Here is a 20,129-nt window from a genome sequence, read left to right on the forward strand (position 1 = left end):
GGTGATTGAGAGGTCTCTCCCTATGTACATGCAAGAGAAAGAGACATGTAAATCACTTATCTGTTCTATGGTCCCTGGCTGGATCTTTCATATTTATCTTCTCTGAAATGCCACCGCTGGTTTGGGCAACATAAATAGCCTGACAAGTTCCCTTTCACATCAGTAACAACAATTTGGAAACCCTAAACCTTGTCTTCTTTCTACAAAGTAAAAAATTCCCATTGTTGACCTCTTGTTCTTCTTCCTAATAACAATCACTATGCAAAGTTGTGTCTTTTATTATCACTAATGTATATTCTAACCTTAAATGGAATCTGTCACCAGGTTTTTTTTTCCATCTGATCTGAGAGCAGCATCTTGTGGAGACGGAGAACTTGATTCAGTAACCTGTCACTTACTGGGCTGCTTGGTGCAGTTTTGATAAAATCACAGTTTATTCAGCAGGAGATTATTATTAAACCTACTGCCATATAGTCCTCCACATTCATGAGCTCTGTATAACCCCGCCCCACCACTGATTAGTAGCTTTTTGTTTATACACAATGTTAAAAAAATGGAAGGTTTGTGGTTGTGGTGTATCCGGACTACCTGCTGATGTAGAAACATCAAATATCAGAGATAATGTAAAATAAGTTTTTTTTTTACACGTTTCGAACTTTATCCCACTTCTTCTTATATATGGTTTTTCTATGCTTCGTAAGTGTAGAAAAATAAAAAAAATACACGTTATTTTACATTATCGCTGGCATTTGATATTCCTTCATCAGCTCGCAGCGTGGATAAAGACCACAAACTACTGTGTTTTAGTAGTCCCAGGAGACGTCCCTCCACCAATCAATAAGTAAGGACATTTTATAATTAAAAAAATAAAAAGTAATGCATTATTTATTTATTTTTTATTATTATGTAATTTTTAATTATTGTTGGCGATGTTTTAAATGTAATTAAGTCTGTTACATTTATTATTTTTTTTAAAGATTTGTTCATAATATTCTGACATTGTAGCAGGATACCAGTGTTAAGAGTAGATGTAAACCATACAGCAAAGGTCTCATGTTAAGCTATATATAGTTCTGAGCTGACCTCGGGTCTCCTACTTCCATACCGCAGCAGTTTTCTCCACCACTAACACTTTTCAACATATTCTAAATACCCTTTCCCAGTTTATGCCCTCCAGCCCTGCACATAAATGGACACTTTATAAATGCTTCCCTTTCATGTCTATTCAGACCAGGCTAATCCAGAACTTCTATTTACTGGAATCAATAAAACACATAGTTCACAACACGCAAATAATATTTGGTCACAAAACCAAAATGTCATGGAACAGAGAGATACCGTAAATGTTTACAGCGTGACACTTTTAGAGGTGTTAATGCCAAGTAAAATTATAAGAATCAGTAAACTTTAAGACGACAGAAAACAAAGTCATTTTCATATTCAGGACAAATGAAAACAGGATCCATTTTTAAAGGGGTTGAATTCGCAAAAGTAACCAATGTCTAGTAAAAGTTTTTGCCACTTTATCTATATTTTATCATATGTTGGGGAAATGATAAAGTCATGACCAAAAGTGTTAGCATCCTGGAAAATGTTCAAGAAAATGAAGTATTTCTCCCAGAAAATGATTGCAATTACAAATGTTTTGTTATACATGTGCTTATTTCCTTTGTGTGTATTGGAACACAACAAAACAGAGAAAAAAGGCAAATTGGATATTATTTCACACAAAACCTCAAATATGTGTAGAACAAAACAAACTGTTGGCACCTTTCCTAAAGTGTGGATAAACAACTTTGTTTCAAGCATGCGATGCTCGTTCCAATTCACCTGTGGCAAGTGACAAGTGTGGATATTATCAAAACCACTCCTGAAGCAAGATAAAAAGGGCAGAAGTTGACTCAGTCTTCGCATTGTGTGTCTGTCTATGCCACACTACGTATGGGGAACAGAAAGAGGAGAAAAGAACTGCCTAATGACTTAAGAACAAAAATTGTTGAAAAATATCAACAATCTCAAGGTTATAATTCCATCTCCAGAAATCTTGATGTTCCTTTTCCATGGTATGCAACATAATCAAGACCTTTACAACCATGGCACTGTAGCTGATATCCCTGGACATAGACTGCAGGGAAAAATTGGTGGATATACAACACCAATCAAGTTCCAAAGAAATTCAAGCTGTCCTGCAGGCTCAGGGTACATCACTGTCAGAGCAAACTATCCGTCGACATTTAAATTAAATTAAATGCTGTGACAGGAGACCCAGGAGGACTCCACTGCTGACACTGAAACATAAAAAAGCTAGACTGCAGTTTGCCAAAATGGAAGTGAGTAAGCCAAAATACTTCAGGAAAAATGTCTTGTGCACAGATGAGACCAATATAGAGCTTTTTGGTAAAGCAGATCATTCTACTGTTTACTGAACATGGAATGATGCCTACAAAGAAAAGAACACTGTACCTACAGTCAAATATGGTGGAGGATAAACGATGTGGGGTAGTTTTGCTGCCTCTGGGACTGGGTGCCTTGACTGTGTGCAAGACATCATGAAGTCTGAAGATTGCTGAATTATTTTGGGTCCCAATGTAGTGCCCAGTGTCAGAGAGCTGGGTTAGGTTATGGGCCTTCCAGCAGAGCAATAACCCCAAACATACTTTAAGAAGCACCCAGAAATGGATGAAAACAAAGTGCTGAAGAGTGTGAAGTGTCCAGCAATGAGTCTGGATATAAATCTCATTGAACGCCTGGTGAGAGATCTTAAAATTGCTGTTGGGAGAGGGAACCTTTCAAATATGAGAGATCTGGAGCAGTTTGCAAAAGAAGAGTGGTCCAAAATTCCAGTTGAGAGGTGTAAGAAGCTTGTTGTTTGGTTATAGGGAGTGATTGATTGTAGTTATTTTTTCCAAAGGGTGTGCAACCAAATATTAAGATGAGGGTGACAACAATTACGTCTGGCCCATTTATGAAGTTTTGTGTGAAATTATGTCCAATTTGCCTTTTTTTCTCTTTTTTTGTTGTTGTTCCAATAAACACAAAGTAAATAAATGTGTGTATAACAATACATGTACTGTATAATTGCAATAATTTCAGGGAGGAAAACTTATTTTTTTAGAACACTTTCAAGGGTGCCAACACTTTTGGCCATAACTGTATTGTGTCTCCTACCCATATGCAAGTATTATAGGTTCTCCTCTTGCATTTGTTACTGCCGCGTATCTCAAAGACTGTACAGCTCTACTGTGCACATAATGACTACTGATGGAGGAACAATCCAAAGAAACGCCACAAAATTGCATCCCTATTACATTTGTTAAAGTACACATATACAGTCAACCCCTTTAAGCAAAGATTTAAGCTCTAAGCTGGTTTTTCTATAGAAGACCTTTCTAATGTTGCACTTTTGTGAAGATATGGACTCACTCTCAGGTCATACACAGAATGTGACTTTATCTGGTATGGTATCACTTTGTCAGTGAACTACGTGGGTGCTCACATCTAGGTCTAACATTTGAAAATAAGGTTAAATCCAAAATCACCGTTCCATTTGAAAATACAGTGTCACAAGGATAACTGTAAATCAAAAATGTCACTCAAAGGCCTTACACCAAAGGAGTCAAGTAGGCAAAAGAGAACACTAAACAAGTTTAAACAACATTATATTTTTATTGGCAGTAGCAGAGAACAATAACAAACACACAATCAATTTAAAAATGGATGCCTCTTGCGTGAGAGACGCAAAAAATGCCAGCCCAGTACATAGACATACAATTAGCTAGTCCACTGTTGTAAATAGCACAGGGAAATTAAAGAAGGATAGTCAATGCACAGTATACCCTACCGTTACAGAATCTAATAATTATGCAAATACAGATCTGGCAAAAATTAAGAAACCACCACATCAAAGCTCTGTCATGGGTAGCCCATTCTCTAGACCTGAACCCCATTGAAAACCTCTGGAATTTAATCAAGAGGATGATGGATAGTCACAAGCCATCAAACAAAGAAGAGCTGTTTAAATTTTTGCGCCAGAAGCGGTGTGAAAGACGTGTGGAAAGCATGCCAAGATGCATGAAAGCTGTGATTAAAAATCATGGTTATTCCACAAAATATTGATTTCTGAACTCTTCCTGAGTTAAAACATTAGTGTTGTTGTTTGTAGATGATTAGGAACTTGTTTTCTTTGCATTATTTGAGGTCTGAAAGCACTAGGTTTTTTAAAATTTTGACCATTTCTCCTTTTCAGAAAAAAAATACAAAATTTATTGCTTGGAAATTCGGAGACATGTTGTCAGAAGTTTATAAACTAAAAGAACAATTTACATTTTACTCAAAAATATACCTATGAAGAGAAAAAGCAGACAAACTGAACATTTTGCAGTGGTCTCTTAATTTTTGCCAGAGCTGTAGATACAATCAAAGTGCATGTGCATATTAGAAAACAAAATTATGTTACTATTTTGGTAATCAAATGGCTAGATAACATATACATATACACCGCATAATGAGTCAAAGATCAAAAGAGACATTTCAATATTGTATTAAAGTGCATGCACATGAAAGGTTATTATTACACTCTCATAGTGAATAGATATCAGCCAGTGAGATAGCTTCTGTAAAAAGTGCCTGTGCATTTATATTTGCAGAAAATCAGTAAATTAATGTCAATAAACAGGGGCTATTCACCATATATAACCAACAGCAGAGGAGTTACATCCCAGTGACCAGTTTGCATATCCACAGAGATAGCAACTGCTTACTTTTAAGTAACAACACTACAATAGTGGACTAAATAGAAGTGTGGTTCATTGCCATTTATCTTGTGCAACTTACTGGTTGTTGGTGTGTAACTGGGAGTCTCCTGCATCCCTGTGAACCGACGCATGTTTCTTCCACACTTCCAGGGGGCGTGTCAGAGGTAGCTGTTCCAATGACTGATCGCAAAAGCATATCATGTGATCTATGCATCATGAAAACCAAGGAACACATCAGACAGATAAAGCTGTGGAGAAGAGTAAAGCAGGATTAGTTCCTAAATAAATACCCCAAAATCTGAAAATCTCATGGAGCACTGTTCAATCCATCATCCAAAAATAGAAGGAGCATGGCACAACTGCAAACCTACCAAGACATAAACATCCACCTAAACTATCATCCCAAGCAAGGAGAACATTAATTAAAGAAATGGCCAAGAGACCTATGGTCACTTCTAGGGGAGCTACAGAGAGACAGGAAAGCTGCTCAGAGTTGATGGGCAGAGGGATAGAGCTAAATATAGGGCAATCCTGGAAGAAAACCTGTTAGAAGCTGCAGAAGACTTGAGAGTGGGATGTAGGTTCGCCTTCCAGCAGGATAACAACCATAAACATGCAGCCAGAGCTACAATGAAATGGTTTAGATCAAACTATCTGATCAAAGCACAGTCCAGAACTAAATCCCATCGAAAATCTGTAGCAAGACTTGAAAATTGCTGTTCACAGACACCACCATCCAGTCTAACGTAGATGGTGATCTCGGAACCAAGATCTCGAGAGATGAGATTTCAGCGCTGAAATCTCATCTCTCGAGATCTTGGTCCCGAGATCACCATCTACGTATGCGCCGCCCCCGTCGGTGGCCATATTTCCGGGAACCGTGGAAATACTGGGGCTCTGGCCTGTCGCAAAATGTTGGCAGAGCCTAGGGCAGCGCCGGACACCCATGCAGCACCGCTGGGCACTGGAGACACCCGCAGCACCGGCCAGCTACCGCCAGGCACCTGGAGACACCCAGCAACATCACCTGACATGCACCAGCACAAGACCCCCACACTAGCGTGTCGCACATTGGAGCCCCCCTCATCCTAACCTGTGGCCTGCAGCATCACCCCACTCCTGCCTGCTCCAACAGCGACCCTGGGACCTCACTTCACCTCACCCACCACCCCGGGTAAGCAATAAGACGCATGGATTATAAGAAGCACCACCATTTTATTAAAAAATATATTTTTTCTTATTTTTCTCCTCAAAATTTGGGGTGCGTCTTATAATCTGGAGCGTCTTATAACCCGAAAAATATGGTAAATGTAGAGTAATGCACCTAGGATGGAATAATTCTATTGCTGCATGTATTGCTGCATTAAATGGGAGTATACTCGGGACTACAGAACAGGAGAAGGACTTGCATATTCTGGTTAGAAGTAAGCTGAGCAGCAGTAGAAAATGTCAAGCAGCAGCTGCAAAAGGAAATAAGATGTTAAGATGTAAAAAAAAGAGCGATAAAATCCCCCAATCCCAACGTATTGTTACCTCTTTATAAATTAGTGATGATGCCACATCTAGAATATGGGATCCAGTTTTGGGCTCCACATTTTTAAAAGAATATTCAGAAGTTAGAATCAATTCAAAGGCGGGCAACTAGATTATTACAAGGGATGGAAGGCCTCTCATATGATGAGATGTTGGAAAAGTTGGGCTTGTTTATCTTTGAAAAAAGACGGCTCAGATGAGATCTCACTTACATGTATAAATATACTGCATATGTGGCAAATACACAGGACTTGCACTTGACTTACTCCTTCCAAACACCATACTAAGAACCAGGGGGCACTTGTTATGGTTGAAAGAAAGGTGATTCCGGCAGCTAAATAGGGAACGGTTCTTTACAGTAAGAGCAGTCAGACTGCGAAATGCCGACTACAAGAGGTAGTAATGGCAGACACTATAGCAGCTTTAAAAAAAGGGCTGGATGATTTCCTCGATACACATAACATTGTAGGTTATAGTTAAATTAGTAACAAAATGAACAATTGGTGGAGAAAAGTTGAACTTGATGGACCTAGGTCTTTTTTCAACCTATGCAACTATGTAACTATGTAATAAACGAGACAGAAATCTACATCATTTCAATATTTGGTGTGACCGTCCTTCACCTTCAAAATAGAATCATTCTTCTGACCATCTATAGCTTGACATTTTTGTCTGATCAATTGATTGGTAAATTGGGAGCAGATAAACTATTGTTCTACCAATTTGATGGTAAAGGTACCGTTACACTAAACGACTTACCAACGATCATGACCAGCGATACGACCTGGCCGTGATCGTTGGTAAGTCGTGTGGTCGCTGCGACCAACGATCAGGGGAAAGACTTCGGCATCGTTGAAACTGTCTTCAACGATGCCGAAGTCCCCGGGTAACTAGGGTAAACATCGGGTTACTAAGCGCAGGGCCGCGCTTAGTAACCCGATATTTACCCTGGTTACCATTGTAAATGTAAAAAAAAAAAACACTACATACTCACATTCCGATGTCTGTCACGTCCCCCGCCGTCAGCTTCCCGCACTGACTGTGTCAGCGCCGGCCGTAAAGCAGAGCACAGCGGTGACATCACCGCTGTGCTCTGCTTTACGACCGACGCTGACAGTCAGTGCAGCGAAGCTGACGGCGGGGGACGTGACAGACATCGGAATGTGAGTATGTACTGTTTTTTTTTTTTTACTTTTACAATGGTAACCAGGGTAAATATCAGGTTACTAAGCGCGGCCCTGCACTTAGTAACCTGATGTTTACCTTGGTTACAAGTGAACACATCACTGGATCGGCATCACACACGCCGATCCAGCGATGACAGCGGGTGATCAGCGACTAAAAAAAAGTCCTGATCATTCCCCAGCGACCAACGATCTCCCAGCAGGGGCCTGATCGTTGGTCGCTGTCACACATAACGAGATCGTTAGCGGGATTGTTGCTACGTCACAAAAAGCGTGACGTTGCAACGATATCGTTAACGAAATCGTTATGTGTGAAGTTACCTTTAGAACTCAATATCACGCTCAGTGATTTTCCGGCATGTCTCTACATGAATATCTACTCTTTTATCACTGGAGGTCAAAGGATAGGGAAATGTCTTGCTACTATTAGAAACAGTGACTTGTCTAGATTTACTCAATATGTGGTAATTATTATTTCTCCTTACACACCAATGAGATTAGGTCATTCTGCAGAAGGGGAACTGAAGTGATTAAGTGACTGAACATTAAAGATCATGTTTGATGACAGAATCCATGATTAACCGATTGCAGCATAGCTGAAATGAGATAGCAAAACAAACACGGTATCATTCACATCTGGATTAGGCCGTCTATTCATACACTAGCAAGGAGGCCAGCGAAGTAACCGTAAACTACACACACACAAAACCAAATTAAGAAAACACAACACAATGGGGCTTGGCCATGATTAAGATTAGAAATGTTTTAGCAATGATGAAATGATATGGGAAAGAATTGTATAAACTGGCTGTAAACCTGCTCTTATCACCCAGAATGTAGTTCTACGGAATGTGTCTATTGCAAAATCTCCAAATTTTGGAAACAACCTTGGTCATGATGCAATGTTTGTTTTCTAGGGATGGGTCTCAACAGGATCTTGTTACTGTTGTTTATACAGTGTAGCTCCAAAATATTGAGCCACACTGTAGAGATTGTCATGGCAAACTTCGATCTTTTTCCCCTGTAGGGTTTTGTACTCACTGTGCTGCGTTTAAGGTAGGCACGGGAAAGGGGTTTCATGAAAATGTCCAGGCAGGTTTATTAAGACTGCATAAACCGCTCAGGGAACCAAACAAAAGAACAGCCTTTTCTGGCACAAAGTGAAAACACAAAGTAAAAAGTCCACACAATATTGCGAATTCGCCCGCTCAGGATAGTGTCTGGTTCTTTAGGCCTTAGCACAGACCAGGAGATCCACACAAGTCCAGACCCAGACACTGAATGAGACACTTGGTCTCCATTTTATCTGCCAAACAATGCCCGAAGGGTGGGGATATTTGAGCAGTCATTCCCACCCATCTCTTATGACTGCTCGTAAAAAACCTGGCCCTGGAAAGGCCTAATATCTCTCTCACTATATGTGCTGGAACATGCTTTCTGAGCTCACATCACCAAAGCTACCAACTGCGAAGATACATATCTCCCTTCAAGGACCTGTCCGGCTGCCATCTTACACCTCAAAGAGGTGTGCAAACACATAAAAACTAGGGTCAACTTCATAGGAAATCAAAATTAGATTGTTCTTTGGAAAATTATCATTTTGTGAACCTTGATTTTTTACTCAACTCCTTCAACATCCACCTAAGTGAAGACTGCATTTCATAAAATGAAGTTACACTTTTTCCCATAATTTTTTTCTTTCATTGGAGAAGTTAATATATATATATGGTAATATATTGTGTTGCCTTTGTTACCAGAATACTGTCATGGGGCAAAATAGTAGGGACAGCAATTTCATCAACAAACTAGTTGGCAAACCTTATAGATAGAAGAACCACTGAAATCTACATAAATACATCCAAAAGGCAGATTGCCACGTAGATAGACTACCGATAAGATATCTCAGGACACTCCAAAAATGCTAAAAATCCCAACCACGACCAAAAAAAAGAGTAACTGTCCTACCACAATTTAATCAAATATAAAAATATAATTTTATTGATACATCCAAAGTCAACACAATATACTGAACAGACATAAAAGGTAAAAGAGACAAATCATGAGGGGAAAGAGCAACACAACTGAAATAACAGACAGGGTGGATGAGCATACAAGACGGGAATATCGTCCACATTCAACAATGCCCCTAACACATAATGCAATCCTCATACATAGGACTGGGCATTTGTGAACATATCCTAGCCTACCATGTGCAAATGTGCTATGCTAGTCACAAATCCTCTATGGAGGTGCAGGAAAAATGAATAAGATGGACCCCTTAGCAGAATGCTACAACTCACCCATCGTAATGTCTGCCAGTGTGCGCTCCACAGCAGCCCCAACGCGCGTTTCGCATGGGCTTCTTCCGGGGGCTTGTTGGCAAACCTTGTAAAAAAGCAACTCCTGAGAACACAGACTCTAAAAACTGTTTGTAGAAGTGCCCATAGAGGAGTTACTCTACTCTACATTTGAGCTACCAATAACCAGCACCATCATTGTATCTCTCAGAGAGTCAATCTGCATAGCTACACATAAGTAATCTATGACTGATGCCTTTTATCAGTATTACATTTTTTCAACACAGAGCCAGAAACCGTTTCTTTGAAATTTGGACACAGTTGTTTTGTGATTGAAGAGTCATGAACCGCAGAAAAGAAGCCCACAAACCATATCTAGTAAAATGGTAAAAATTAGCATATAGCCTATTATAATTGCATTAAAAAAAACTAGTCTCTATAATTAAAAGTCTGCGCTTTAAAGGGTTGCCCACTGTGGCTTTTTTTTACTGGTCCGAGTAGCATAAAAAAAACTCCACTGCACCCATTCAGAAGCTTCCTGGATTCCTCACTGGGGTCTTCTTCATAGACCACCCCCACAAACATAATTGTGATCTCTCAGCTGATAACTTGCCACAGCAATGACCCAAACTCAGCAAGTGATTGCTCTAAGCTGATCACATGTCCCAGTGTAGGAAAGTCAGTAGTAAAAAAAAAAGCAGAGGACTGGGCAGCATCAGGAAAATTGGTGATGATGAGTATACTTTTTTTTTTGCCACTTCGACCTTTAATTTTGTTTACATCTTTAGCAGAGATGAGCACAAATATTCAAGTTGCCAACACTTTGCTGCTCCGTAAAGAGCCATCAAAAGGTTAAAAAAAATCCCCACTTATACTCACCTTACTGCTCACCTTTCTGGCCCCTCTGCTCCTCACTGTCACCTGTCTGGTCCTCGTTCCATCTTCTTATCACCGGTGGGTGTGTTGCAAAGTCACAGTGCTCTTCATGATGTCATGAATAGGGTATTCCAGTGCAAGCAGTTGTAATAATGAGATATCGCAAGGACCAGATGGGTGACGGTGTGGAGTTGAGGGGTGAGAATAAGGATTTTTATTTAATTTTTTATATTTAATATTTATTATGCTATGATGCAGAGGTCCCCAACCTGTGGCTCAGTAGCCACATGTGGCTTGCGGGCCCATGATGTGTGGCCCACTGCTTTCTGCCAGCTTGGTGCATTATCACCAGGTCTAGCAAACATCTTTGAAGAGCAGTTCTCCAAATGGTGACTTTTCGGAGTAGCCCAACACAGAAGAGCAGTTTTTAGATGCTCATATGCTATGGTAAGCTGGAGATAGAATGATACTGGCAGTTAGACATTTGATAATGCTTGATGTAAGAATAGTGAATGGTGGTAAAGTGGGCACTCCAGGATGAACGTATTCTGCCTATAAGGAAAGAGACACAAGATTATGCTTTGCTTTATGTGGGGAAGCTTTGGCTGTCTTTATACCAGGTTCTCAGTGTCACTACTGTGCGAGGAAGGGATGCTGAGTGTGCCTTGCGACCATCTCTCAGTGCTGAATTTAGCGATCATGGTAAGAAAGGTTGGAGACAGCTGCTTTTGGGACATTGGCGAAAAATAACTTCTGTGCAAATCAAATTTTCTGGAAAAATCCGTGCTAAAAGGCGAATTCAAATTTTGATGGATCCACTCATCTCTAATAGTTGGCATGAGTTGGCATGAGTAACAAGAGACATGTCCATCAACTTTAACTGAGGTTTAGGAGGGAAAATTGAATAAGGGAAGGAGCATTGACAACCTCTTTATACAATATAAATACCTAATAATTTGCAATTTAAATCTCATTCAATCGAAAAAAACATATTGATACTACTAGATGCTGGGCTTGTATCCTCGTATATCATCTGTATAATTTTAGTACCCCTAGTATATTTAAAAAAAGTGATAATTTCCATGTCTGCCATTTGTTAGGAAGCTCATCTGAGAAGATGGGGATAAGGTGAAGCATGATCTTTGAGTAGAAATAAAATATATTAAATACAACCAGGCTTGACCAAATGACCTAATCCTTTTTTGATTTGTTTTTAATCTCTGCACGAGGACTATCCTTTGAGGATGCTTTCATAAAGTCATTGCTTATCGCGCACATAAAAAAGATGGGACTTGTTAAACAAACTCACTGTGCTCGTTGCAGTTAATGAGATGTAGAAAGCTTTGTAATTTGATTTGCTGGACCATATGTTGTAAAGTGATACTGCTGATTTCACTTCTTAGATTTTTTTTTCCATTTAAACAGTGGGTAATACTTTCTTACACAATCAACTTCCATGTAATGAAAAAATGATTTCCAAGCACTGGGTATGTGCCTCTCTACAGCATTCTCCTTGCAGTTACTCAGCTTCATATCTTTCTTCTGACATCTGTAATGTTCTTCACTTCACACCTAGGAAAATATTTGACAATTCATAGTAACCAGTTTTTGCAATATAAACTATCATGCCATGGCATGGCAACAAATTAGTTTCATACCCAGAGAGAAGGGTTCACTTAATGATTGGCTCAAATCTCTTCAGCAAAATAAAGTAAAATTGTTTAAAGTATGGAAACACAAATGAGACTGTGGAATGATGAATTTGGGGAGAAATATAAAGTATTTACATTAATACTCAGAAAATTCAAATATACGAAGGATGCCAATTTCATAATGAATGCACCAGCCAACCATGCTTTTGGACCCAAATGTAATATAATTCTTGGCTTTTTTAATGGAAAGAGAATAAAAGTGTTCTATATTGTAAAGGTGTTTCAGTCTTTCTAATTCTTTCAATTTAACCCCTTTAATGGACCAATAATTATTATCATAAGTGATCTACAGACAGTGGGATGGACAGAGGAGCTTGATAATAAAATATCATCCAATATTCTTCCCAAGGAAAGAGAGTGCTCACCAGAGGCTCTTGCAACGTTTATTTTTATGGTTCCCTTTTTTGCTTAGGGTTTGTATTGGTCATATGAATTTTCTAAAAGAAAACACACCTTAACATTATTGATGTCAGAGATAGTATTTAAAGATAGTGTAATAAGTTGTAGTTTGGCGCTAAAGATGTTTTGGGAAGAACGGAATCTTCACCAAAATGTATTTTAAACTTTAATAATAGTTGTTTTTTTTTTAGATTTGGGCAAATTTTGAACACTCGAGGTGGTGTGGCCCTGTTTAAGGGAGCCGGTGAGCAGGTTTTACTACCATGATGACAAATCAAACATATCTGTGTTAGGTCGTTGCAGCCCAAACTTAATCCACAGCTCTGTTTTTGTAATTTTGTAAATATGTCTTTGGTTTCCAAAGTAATCCTCTTTTCAATTTTTGTGCCAATGAGCCGCAAGCGAAGAAGGCTTGGTCCTGCATTTACAGCTTTTTCTCTTCTTTTCTGTTTTCCCCACCCACCCTGTTTCCAAACAGGCAATATCATGCAGGCACCAACACTCACTGTGCCGGACATCTCCTCTTAGGGAATGGCACACATACTGCTGCCGGGAGTGTCCAGTGGAGGGGCAGGTCCCTTAGATAAGACTGACCTGTCAATCATGGAGAAAATTACAGAAGTGAGTGTGGAAAATTGGAAAGAGGACTGAGAGCTGTAAGTGCAAAGTCAAGCCCACAAAATGGAATATCACTTGCTGCTCATCATAAAAATTAAATTGAGGATTACTTTAGAAATCAAAGAAGGATTACAAAAATGAAACTATGGATTGATTCTGTTTGATTTGTTGATTGTTTTTACAGGCTGGGGGCTGCCGTTGCGTGGGAGGATGGAAACAGGCAGCAGGAAGGATCGAGACCAGACCAGGACTCCTTGACGGAAGTTATCAGTGTTGACGCCTAATTGATTATCACCAACCCAACCTGCAAACTCAGCTGCTCATAAGCGTTTAAAAATAAATACTTTTACAATAGAAATGCATTTATAATGAGCAAAACCAACTTTATTTTCTTACTGTATCTGACATAAGTACCTCCTTCTCCATTACGCAATGGTGGATAGACATGCCCATCGGGCTCATTAATATCTCTTTGAAGTGTGGCCCAATTATCATAACTATGATTACTCTTTACTTGTCAGATGGGAAGAAGAACATGTGCAGTTCCATTTTCTTCTTCAGAAAAACAGAAAAGGTTCTGCAACGGATCAGAAACAACAGAATGAAGTTCCCGCTTCTGGGCGGTGGAGTCACAATGCTACTCATTAATGGAAAGAGGGTAATGTGGTATGTTGCGATGTTGACTCCCACCCAAAGAACAAGACTGCAGCATGAGGTAGATAAATGCTTTACTTTCATGGTTTAAAAAATTGAGAAAAATGTGTTTTTTTATCAAAGTTTTTGGCTTTGTCAATAAGAAAATTATGTTTTAGATTAACATTTAGAGTAGAGATGGGTGAATATATCCGAATGAAACTGCATTCTACCTGAGTTCTCCAGAATATGGGTTTCATTTTGAAATTTGCTCTTCGTGAAATCAGAAAAGTAGAGGTCAGCTGCAGCTGTCATTTTACTGAACTGTTGAGGGCTGGCAAAAGGTTAAAAAAAAACAATGCCTATTTGGTCTGCAGAGCCTCTTCTTTACACAGTCGTGCATTGGTTTCTTCACTCTAGAATGGGACACCCCGCTGCAACCAAGTCCCAGAGGTCACGGTGCATCGTAACTTTGTGATGTCATGATGGGCCGTGATTTCCAATGCCTGGTGGTGGCAGAAAGGCCTGTTCTAGAGTGAAGACAGCAGACCTCAAATGATGAGGCCTGGCCACGTAGGCATGGTCGCAGCCAGAAGCCCTTTTCTAGAGTGAAGACACCAATGGAAAGAGGAGGCTCTGATAACCGGGTGGGCGCCAGGCATCGGAGGCAACTGTAATGCTGGTACAAGTGAGCAGTGAGGTATTAGTTTTAAGATTAGTTACTAGTTTTTTTTTATTTTTGACATGTTATGCTTATTATGCTTTTCAGACCCCAGAATGTAATAGGGGACATTTAATTCCTGTGAAGAATACATTTATTGTGAATTGAATTTCCAGTAAAATCCATTTGATTGTGTGAATTAAAATCTTACTAAATCCACTCTTCTCTAATCAAGTTCTATTTTGTTCCAAGTTGGTGAGATTTTCATTTAACCCAAAAGGCCTTGTATTAAATAAGAGGACAAAATATATATATTTTCTCAAGGAATAGCGCTGCTCCTGTCTATGGTCTGTGTGTGGCATTGTGGCTCGGCTATATTCTCATACATCCTCATACCCGATGTATTATTTCTGTCTTTATTGAATTAAGTGAAGCCTATTAATAAAGCTAAATTACTTTTTTCTCGGTATGTAATTCACTTCCCGGATCTTAATTTCCTGGACAATAACGCTCTCTGATCATTTAGTGAGGAAAAGGTAATTCATGGTGGACAATAAAAGGGAATAAGAATAGACATGTACGGCCTTTACAAATGACTGGGCTGCAGAGTTCACTGTTTCTCGTTCAGATGAGGGCGATGTAATGTGTTGTAATGTCTTTATATCACAAGTGGCTGGGGAATTTTCTGAAACAAACTCCCGCAGACCCGTAGCGTCTGTAATACCACGTTTCTGCAATATAAAAATTAAACTTTCTATTAAATGGCAGATAATAGCACATGGAATTTGAGACACTAACCTCTATTAAATGTACTTCCTCAGCAATATGTTGAAATCTCACGTGGCTATACATAATAGGAAGTGTTGTAGAGATCAGTGGGCCTCGTGGGCTTCCATTTTTTTTCCTTGGACATAATGAAATGACTATGTAGCTGTTAAAGCAGACTGGCTGTGTTACATAACTCATAAAAGTTAAAATCAGCTTGACTTATCACACTATACACTTTCCCAACCTTGTTAAAATGACACTGTGCTCGATTTACCTCATTTTTTTGTATTATTATTAAAATTCTGACTACAAACCGCAAAAAAAATGATTAAATGCCTGTGGAAGCAGAACATTTTGCTTCAACAATATTATTTCAGCGGTATGAAACGTTTACAGAAAATATATACTGGAATATATTAGATAAAAACTGGTATAGCCATATCAAGGCAAAGAACTCTGGGGATAGCATTTCCCCGTTTTATTATATATTGGTTTACAGGGACTTGGCTTGATGAGGTTTTTTTACCCCTGTAATTCCTTTCAATGTATAGTTCTCGTATTATGTTTCATTTCACTATTAGTGTTAATATTGTCCGCAGTTTTCTATTTTTTTTTGTATATGACAGATGATGTCATCTACAAAAAGATGATGTTACAAGTGAATTACTGTAACCTGTTCTTGCTGTGCTTTTGCAAAATAGCTGCTTTAATATATTGAGATTTTGTGTATACATAATTCTATACTGTATTATTATTATTATTATTATTTATTGTTATAGCACCATTTATTCCATGGCGCTTTACATGTGAGGAGGGGTATACATAATAAAAACAAGTACAATAATCTTAAACAATGCAAGTCATAACAGGTACAGGAGGAGAGAGGACCCTGCCCACGAAGGCTCACAATCTACAAGGGATGGGTGAGAATACAGTAGGTGAGGATAGAGCTGGTCATGCAGCGGTTTGGTCGTTCGGTGGTTACTGCAGGTTGTAGGCTTGTCGAAAGAGGTGGGTCTTCAGGCTCCTTTTGAAGGTTTCGATGGTAGGCGAGAGTCTGATGTGTTATGGAAGAGGGTTCCAGAGTAGAGGCGATACGTGAGAGAAATCTTGTATACGATTGTGGGAAGAGGAGATAAGAGGGGAGTAGAGAAGAAGATCTTATGAGGATCGGAGGTTGTGTGTAGGTAAGTACCGGGAGACGAGGTCACAGATGTATGGAGAAGACAGGTTGTGGATGGCTTTGTACGTCATGGTTAGGGTTTTGTACTAAAGTCTCTGGGCAATGGGGAGCCAGTGAAGGGATTGACAGAGGGGAGAGGCCGGGGAATAGCGGGGGGGGGGGGGGGGTCAGGTGCATTAGTCGGGCAGCAGAGTTTAGAATAGATTGGAGGGGTGCGAGAGTGTTAGGGTGAAGGCCACAGAGCAGGAGGTTGCAGTAGTCAAGGTGAGAGATGATGAGGGCATGCACTAGGGTTTTTGCAGATTCTTGGTTGAGGAATGTACGGATTCATGAAATATTTTTGAGTTGAAGTCGGCAGGAAGTGGAAAGGACTTGGATATGTGGTTTGAAGGAGAGATCAGCGTCAAGGATTACACAGAGGCAGCGAGCTTGTGGGACTGGGGAGAGTGGGCAGCCATTTACTGTAATGGATAGGTTCGTTGGGGAGGTTGCGTGAGATGGGGGAAAGATGATGAATTCTGTTTTGTCCATGTTAAGTTTCAGAAATCTTGCGGAGAAGAAGGATGAAATAGTGGACAGACATTGAGGGATTCTGGTTAGTAGGGAGGTGATATCTGGTCCAGAGATGTAGATCTGTGTGTCATCAGCATAGAGGTGATACTGAAAGCCATGAGAGTCTATGAGCTGTCCCAGGCCAAAGGTGTAAATGGAGAAGAGCAGGGGCCCTAGGACTGAACCTTGTGGGACTCCGACAGATAGTGGGCGAGGTGAGGAGGTGGTGTGTGAGTGGGAGACGCTGAATGTCGGGTCTGTTAGGTATGATGAGATCCAGGACAGGGCTAAATCTGTGATGCCAAGGGATGAGAGGGTCTGTAATAATAGGGAATGGTCCACTGTGTCAAAGGCAGCCGACAGGTCAGAGGAGGAGGAGGACAGAGTAGTGTCGCTTGCTCTTGGCGGTTAAGAGGTCATTAGTGACCTTAGTTAGGGCAGTTTCAGTGGAATGGTGTGACCGGAAGCTAGATTGTAAGCGGTCAAAGAGGGAGCAAGAAGAGAGATGGGAGGACAGTTCAAGGTAGACGTGTTGTTCCAGTAGTTTGGAGGCATAGGGGAGAAGTGATATAGGGTGATAGCTAGATACAGAGGATGGGTCAAGAGAAGACTTTTTGAGGATAGGTGTGATGAGGCATGTTTAAAGCTTGAGGGGAAAACACCAGTTGTTAGTGATAGGTTGAAGAGATGGGTTAGAGTTGGGATGAAGACTGTGGCGAGGTTTGGGATGAAGTGGGATGGGAGCGGGTCAAGTGCACAGGTGGTGAGATGCGATCTTGAGAGTAGAGTGGAGAGTTGATCTTCTGTAATGGTGGAGAAGTTGGTTTTGGAGGCGGAGGGCTGGGAAGTCAGGAGGAAGGGCTCTGGGGGTTGTTGACCAAAACTGTCTCTGATGTTATCAATCTTCTGCTTGAAAAATGAGGCAAAGTCTTCAGCTGAGATAAGTGGGGAGGGAGGAGGTGCTGGGGGATGGAGGAGAGAATTGAAGGTGTTGAATAACTGTTTAGGGCTGTGAGAAAGGGAGGATATGAGAGATGAGAAGTAGGTTTGTTTAGCTGTGGCGAGTGTGGTCTTGAAAGTAGTGAGGGACTGTTTTAATGCAATGAAGTGCTCGTTGGAGTGGGATCTTTTCCATCTGCGCTCAGCAGCCCTGGAAGCTCGCCTCAGTTCTTTGGTCAGGCTGGTGTGGCAGGGCTGTCTGTTGATTTTGCGAGCTTTGGTATGTGTAAGTGGGGCAGCAGATTCCAAAGCTACAGCTATTGTAGTGTTATATAGAGTGGCAGCGTCATCCGCATTGTGTAAGGAACTTATATCTGTGAGAGGGAGGAGGGATTCAGAGAATGCATGTAGGTCAAGATATTTAAGCTTTCTGCGAGGGTGTGAAAGTTTGTGGGGTGGGGATTGTAGACATGGAGTGGAGAGGGAAGAGAATGTGAGAAGGTTGTGGTCATAGAGAGGAAGAGGTAAGTTAGAGAGGTTAGATAGGGAGCAGAGGCGGGTGAAGATGAGGTCCAGTGTGTGACCATCTTTGTGGGTGGCTGTAGAAGACCATTGAGTGAGGCCGAAGGAGGGCATGAGAGATAGAAGTTTAGTGGCAGCTGATAGGGAAGTGTCAATGGGGATGTTGAAGTTGCCCATGATGATAGTGGGGATGTCCGAGGAAAGGAAATGAAGTAGCGAGGTGGTGAAGTGGTCAAAGAAGGTGGTGGCTGGCCCTGGGGGGCGGTAAATGACAGCCAGTTGCAGGTGGAGTAGATGCGCACAGAGTGAACCTCAAAGGAAGGGAGGGTAACAGAGGGTGGCAGTGGGATTGGGGTGAAGGAGCAGTTATCTGACAGGAGAAAACCAACTCCTCCGCCATGTTTGCTGCTGGGGCAGGGTGTGTGAGAAAGGTGGAAGCCCCCGTAAGAGAGTGCAGCAGGGGAGGCTGTGTCAGAAGGGATGAGCCAGGTTTCGGTGATGGCAAGGAAGGAAGGTTTGGTCGTAACAAAAAGATCATGGATGTAGGAAAGCTTGTTGCAGACAGAGCAAGCGTTCCACAGAGCTCCTGTTAGTGGGACTGGGGAAGCGGGGGCTGGGTGAATGGGTATAAGGTTAGAGAGGTTACAGAAGTTTGAGATTGAGCGTGGATGGGAGGTAGAAATGACTGTGGGAATGTGGTGAGGAGGGCCAGGATTTGGGGAGATATCACCAGCAGTGAGAAGGAGCAGAGAAAGTGTTAGCAGGAGGGCATGAGGGGGCTGTTTGTGTTTGGAGGCAGAGGATTGTAGGTTAAGGAACAGTTCTGAGGAGGAGGTGAGATGGATGGGGAGGATTGAAGCAGAGATAAACAGTTCCTTACTTGGTGTGGGGATTAGGGGAGGTAGCATAAAGTGAAGGATTATAGGGGTGACAGTGAAAATAAACAGAAACATTGTTTACAGTGACTGGCCAGTTACCTTCAGTTCCCTTCAGGTTCAATTCAGGTTTTAATTCTACTGTAATCTTCACACTTCTAGGACACACTTATAGGAATCACACTGCAGACTGAAGTCTATGCAGACTTGAGCTATACAATATATGGCAAACTAAGTGCATTCAGGTGTGAAGCAGAGAGGAGAGGTCTCTACTCATCATGGTCAGAGAATTAAGAGTGGACCAGATGCATACAATCAAGCCAGAGTAAACAGCGTCATAAATAACACGGGTGGGGTAAAGCTGGGGTGAGCTGGAAGGCATACCTCGTGAATGCTAGGTGCAGAGGCGAGTCCTATGTGCAAAGCTGGGGAATGTACTATGTGCACTTCATAGACAGACAGCAGGAGAGCAGGAGAGCTGGGTGGATGAACATACCTGTCGGAAGAATAGAGATGCTTGTTAGAGTGCGATGGTGGCAGGTAGCAGGGCACAGTCTGTATACATATATATATACATATATACTGTATATATTTATATTTATATACAGTGCCTTGAAAAGAAT

At 40.9% G+C, this 20,129-nt stretch overlaps 1 long non-coding RNA gene across 1 annotated transcript; it reads left to right on the forward strand.

The window, feature by feature from the left end:
- The first annotated feature begins 13,282 nt into the window (after positions 1–13,282).
- LOC138647369 (uncharacterized) lies at positions 13,283–14,886 on the forward strand. The gene is made up of 2 exons (XR_011314950.1): positions 13,283–13,411; positions 13,558–14,886. It is a non-coding gene; the product is annotated as an uncharacterized lncRNA (long non-coding RNA).
- The last annotated feature ends 5,243 nt before the right edge of the window (positions 14,887–20,129 follow it).

The sequence above is a fragment of the Ranitomeya imitator genome, chromosome 8 (assembly GCF_032444005.1).
Source record: "Ranitomeya imitator isolate aRanImi1 chromosome 8, aRanImi1.pri, whole genome shotgun sequence".
Classification (NCBI taxonomy): Eukaryota; Metazoa; Chordata; class Amphibia; order Anura; family Dendrobatidae; genus Ranitomeya; species Ranitomeya imitator.